The following is a 6,155-nucleotide window of genomic DNA, read 5'->3' as shown; positions in this document are numbered from 1 at the left end:
GTGTAGCGGTGGGGCTTTAACCCAGAATCATAGAACTGTCTTGGTTGGAAGGGACCTTTACAATCAAGTCCACCCATCAGCCCAACACTGCCAAACCCACCACTAACCCACGTCCGTCAGCACCACATCCACCTGTCTTTTAAATCCCTCCAGGGATGGCGACTCCACCCCTTCCCCGGGCAGCCTGTGACAGTGCTTGACAACCCTTTCAGGGAAGACCTCTGGGTCTTGGAGGTTGTGGGGTACAGCGTGCAGCCATCAGGCTGTCCTGGGGCTCTCGTTATAAAGCTGGGATCGTAGAATAAGTAATGAATGATGCTCCCACAACAGCAGGCTCCAGGAGGACAGGCAGCGAGGCAGCATGTCCCACACCACACACAGTCACCTCGTGCATGGACCAGCAGCCAGGCTGCTTCGCCGCTCTCCTCGCTCGCTGAAAAATTATCACCAGTGGATGAAAAGATGTTTTTTTGTGCTGCCCTCCTTCAGCCCCGCGCGGTTCCCCATTACAGGGAAAGCAGATTTTATCACCACGTTTCAGACATCAGGATGAATCCCCCCCGAGTGCAGCTGTTGGGGTAATCTGAACGGGTAATACTCAGGGTCTGCCCAAAACGTAACTAATAACATGTGTTATGGAGTTGTAACTAATTATACGGCCTTTAACTATCAGCCTACAGAGTTGTTCTTGTTTTTTTTTAATGATCCTTGAAAGACGGAATGAGATTTCTTCTTGAGAATTTCCATAAGTTAGGGGCCTCCTGAATCAAAGACGTTTATTTCAAGTTTTTTCTTCAATGACACCAATCCCAGGTAAATCACACCTGATCAGAAGTTCGCATTCTCTTCTACTTGCTTCTGGATCCAAAGAATAAGTGAAAAGTCTTGAAGTTTACATTTCTCAGAAGAAGGCAAGATAGAAAACAAGGTTTCTTTTAAAATCTCTGCTCTTACTGCTGGGGAGAGGCATCGGGGCCCGCTGTTCTCAGGTAAATAACCACGAATCTAAAGTTTTCTTGTCTGTCATGCTCAGAAATAGCTGCTTGGAACTGAAGATGCACATTATCTTTCTTGTTTGAAGTTTGAACGACCTCTTACTTAAGCCCTGTAGCCAATTGCATCTATGCAAGTTTTCAGAGAACGTAGAAACACGGGAGGTTTGAATATTTTCTAGAGCGTCTTCTAAGCAGCACGTTGTAAGCACCGTCTGATCGCCGAAGTAAACTCAGCTAAATGTATTCCTGCTCCCAACCACCTTACTCTGCCGTCGTTACCTGCTTATAGGTCTGGGTCGGGGCTTGATGGATTTGAACGGCCCATGAAAATGGAATTGCCATTCCACAAAGGCTGCTGCATTTGGAAACGTTATTTCTCCCATCAGTCTCCCAGACCTGCTTTTCCCGGCCGCTGCGCAGCTCCGGCTGCCCGTGCCGGGAGGAGACCTTGCACAATTTCTGCATCACCAAAGGAAAATAACTTCTTGGCCTGCGCACGTGACTTTCTTGTTGAGAAATCCACCGAGCTGCACAGTCTGCGTTACTTACTCGATATTTATTTGTTTAACACCAAAACAGAGAACCTAGCTTGAGGCTAAAAACGCATGCTTAAAAACAACCCCCCCAAATTAGCGGTGCGAGGGCTCTGCCCGTGGGAACACCTGCCCAGTGCTACGCAGCAGAGCATTGTACAACCCTTAGCAGTTTTTTAAGCTCCGTCAGAACGTATTTGACCTTTTCCTCCCGTTGTTCTGATTGGAACGTCATCCCACAGTAGCCATCGTCTTCTGATTTCCAACCTACGTTTGCTCAAAGTTCATTTTCATCCATTTGTTCTTGTTCCCACACAGTCATTCAGCTTCTCTCTCTGGATATTTAGTCACTGATACTTCTACAAGCCAACGATCGTACCCCTCCTCAGCGTTGGCTCTGTTGGAGCAAGCCAGCCGCACGCCTCTCATCTCTTTCCGTATGGTGGTTTCTCCAATCACTTGGTCATTTTGGCAGCCGTTTGTTGCCAAATTAGGTAATCAGTTATACCTGGTGTTTCGGAAGCAATCTCAGCAGCGCACTTGAGGGTAACACCAGTACCTCTCTGTTTCTCTCCTCGACATCTTTAAATCATCTCGGCTATACTTGGAGCTTGCGCTCACATTGGAATCAACTAATGTATATATCGCTGATTGTGAGCTGTTTCCAGTTAAAGAGATTTTATTTTATTAGCCCAGTTTTGGGGGTTTTTTTAGAACTAGAATTAGTATATGGTACAAGTTTTCAGACTGAAAAATATTAATACAAAAAACCACTAAGACAAAATTTAACATTGCTATAGAAGAAGGTGCGCAATGTGTAATGTAGAGCTTGTGCCGCACGGTTTGTTCGTAATTAAGGCAATCACTGGACTGGTGATTGACTTGCTCGTGCCATTTGTATTCCTGGTCCCAGTCCCGAGGCAGAAACCTGACATCTCCGTGCAGGAACGTGCCCTTCAATGAGCGTGTGAATTTGCCCACGGTAATGAGAGAGATGGATTTGGAGGCACGTGTCTTTCAGAAGAACAGCTCCAGCTGGTTCTTAAGCTGCGTTGTATAGTCCATTTTGCCCCTGAAAAGCACAGTACATCTACTTCCCTCATTCACACGTTCCATCTTTTGAGGACTTCGACTGCCTTTTTGTTCTGAACAGTATCTTTTACACAGCACAGAGCCCCGATCCATAGCTGGATCTGCTGTACACCAAAAGGAATTGGCAATGGTGTTTCTCAACCAAAGCCAAATGGACTTGATTTATTTTCTCAGCCCTTTGCTTTGTTGTGTGATCTCATTCAAATAAAAGCACAACCGGAACATCAGAAGATGCCATCAGAAGAGCTGAGTTTTGGTACTGCTTACGTTGCTGGAGGTATCGACTCTACCACATCACCGCCTCTTCTCCCTCCATCATCCAGGACTTTACCAGTAGGAGCTTCTCTGCTTCTCTTCAGTAGCAATTTCTCATTGTGTGTGATTGCCTTCCTAATTGCCTGTTATGGTTCGTCTGGCATGGAAGAAAACTCGTTCCCTGGTGAGGAGGCTTCCAGCGAAAGCCCAAAGACAAACTCCTCTCCTTGGAAGGATGAGATGACCCAGTGTCTTCTTCCATTTCTCCTCTTCATTTGCTTGCTAATTCACAGCTAAATCCTCTTTATAGTGGGGAGGTCCTAATCATCTTTAGTTATAGTGTTTTAGAAACTACAGGAGAAAAGTAGGATGTTCTAAGATGGTAGGACTTACCAATCCATAGGGGGGGGTTGGTCAATAGAAGAAATAAAAGTACAAAACAATATGTTTGTTCAGCTTCCAGTGTGTAAATGTTGCAATTCTGAATATAGTGTTAAAAAGACTGCCTAAATCCTTCTTTTAATTTCCAGAGGACTTTACATCTGGCATCAACTTGCAATACATTGCAGAATATTCTGGAAAAAAAAATGCAAGTCTGCCAAAGCTTCATCTTCTACTAGGATCCGATTTAGCTGAAATATTCTGTAACAGATTGAGTTATGTTTTCTTCTAGCACAGTAATTGGCTTCATGTTTCAAAATATGAACCTCTACAAATGATGTTTCTCTCATGTACCCAGAGGTATCTCATATTTATATCCCAATAAGCTTATAATATTGAAGAAATGCGTTGGGTTTCAGGCCTTGCATGACAGCTGTAGCTCTTTCAATCATTATTATTAAGGAATATTTGTGCAAGTTGCCATCTCTGTCATTTTAGAAATTTTTTTTTTTTGCAATTTTGCAACACAATTTGCCTCCCGTGGTCTCTGCGCACACCATAAAGACTCCGCTTATTGAGCTCAGCAAATGTCACTTGTTGACTATGTGGTTCTCTTCGGTTCAGCTGCAAATTAGCCTAGGCAGAAGTTTCACAGAAAATTGGAGTCTTTGTTTTAAGAAAGTTAATTGTTTCTGTAGCTCTGACCTTTTCTGCTTTCATTTCAGACAAATATACGTTCACTGGGTTCGTTAGAATCGATGAGTGAGGGTATATATTGGGAAGTGGTGTGGGTTTGAAGTGGGATTTGCTTTGATATTTCTGTGCAAATCCATGTGATAGCTCACTGACTCATAGAGCTGAAAATAGGTAGTGAGATCAACCACAGAATTCTTTACAGATTTTTATTTTTTTTTCTTCCTTTTCTTGCTTAGCTAGCTGCTCTTCCAAAAAATCCAGGTCATTATTCAAACCTGCACTTAGATTAAAACTCCAGATAGCATCGCTCTTACTCATTGATGAATCACACTGGAATGAATTTTGGTCCTACCGAACAAACTATGTGTTGCCTTAGTCATAAGTTTGTTTAGCAAATCACATGTCAGCCTTAAATTGAGCACTTGCTTAAAGCGGATACTTCTTGAATATATTCTGGAAGGTTTGAGTGTAAGCTTTACACTGGTCTATATAGATGAGATTTATATCGAAAACTTCTCAGAGCAAAACTAGAGAACAAAAAAATCTGTCCAAGCTATCGGCGCAGTCTTTATCCCCAAAATACGCCAGTTCAGCTTGTATCATTCAGACAGAAATAAAATGAGTTGCAAATGTTAAGCATAAGAATATTGATTTATTCTTTTAGAATACAATTAACTGCTGAAAAACACAAGTTGGAAGTTACAATGACCTGTTCTAGGCTGTTTCACACGAAGGAAATTCAAATCTTTCTTTTTATCATTCTTTGCCAGTTATATCAATCTGCACATAAATACGTTATTTGACGACCCAGTGATGCTGGGGCTGTCACGCGGAGCTGCGGCACGAGAGCCAAGGCATCAGAGCAGCGTCCAGCCTGCAAAGCCCGGTGCGAGAGGGAGGAGAGGGCAATTCTCCGGCAAGTCCTTCCGTCCCCAACAAACGCAAATTTCAGGAGCAAAACAGAGAGAGGTAATGTCATGAGTTAAAGCACAAATGGATGTTATTTAGCAACGTACCTAAACGGACTGCTGGACATTCCTGAAATTAAACTTGTTTCTTCAAGTCTATTTCTAATTTAATTTTAAATATTGGCTTTTGGAAGCGTTCGGTAAGCAGCGAAAACCCACCCTGGGTGCGGTGACGCCAGCCCGGCCGCCGGCCACCAGCCCCACCTGGGGAGAACGGCGGTTCGTCATCCCCAGCCTCTGTCCTGGTACTGCTGACACCAAACGGGCCTTTCTCAAAGATGTTTTTTTTATATCACTTGATCCTACCCTTATGCCAATATCAAATTTGCACTGAACCTTTTAAACTGTCACCAAATGGCTCGTTGCATTGACAGGGCCATTCTGCCGAGCCATGAGCGAAGGTGGTAGGAATTTACCTGAAATTATAATTTAACCAGGAAATAGGTATCGCAAATAAAACCATTTCTAAAAATACTTCTCTAAAAACAGAGCACCTGTGAAATTTTATCGAAAGGGCAGGCAGGAGCTGCGGTGGTGATGTTCAGATTATAAATCACACTGCAGAGGGAAACAGTGTTGGGTTTGGTCTATCCATGGCTCCCGCTCCTATGTGCCTCCTGCAGAAACATTACAGTAGAAATGAACTCTGAAAGTGTATTTTCTAACAGATTAAAGGTATGATTAAAAGAGAAAAAAAAATATCAAACAACTTAATATACTCGAAGCATATCCCGACTGATGATGTGTCCATGGGAATGGGACAAACGCGGAAATGGGACTGGCAGATTACAGCTAAAGCACAGCGTGATCCATTGGAAAAAAACATCATCGGATCTTCTGCTGCTCTCCTTCTGAGCTGGAGAAAAGCAAAATCTTTCGCGGTGCTGGTTAAACAGGACCAAGTCTCTGCCCGCAGTGGAATGACGACCTGAGGAGCTGTTCGTCAGGAAATTAATAACCCCAGCGAGGTGCCGAGACCTACAGTTCCTTGTTGTGGTTGTCTTGTCATACGGAGAATCTGTTCCCTTTCCAACTGGTAATAGAGCAGAAGAAAGCATGTTATTAAAGAAGTGCCAGCAGGAAAGGAAAGGAAAGCCACATACACGGAACAATAACTTCCCAATTTAGAATATATTATTATGTCGCACATGACACGAGGTCACTGTTTTCTTAATAATCTTTCGAGTCGATCACCTAGAAATCTGAATTTAGGGTGAAACTCGTGTGTCTGAAAC

Source organism: Vanellus vanellus, assembly GCF_965231255.1.
Source record: "Vanellus vanellus genome assembly, chromosome: 5".
NCBI lineage: Eukaryota > Metazoa > Chordata > Aves > Charadriiformes > Charadriidae > Vanellus > Vanellus vanellus.
This window is presented reverse-complemented; position numbering follows the sequence as displayed.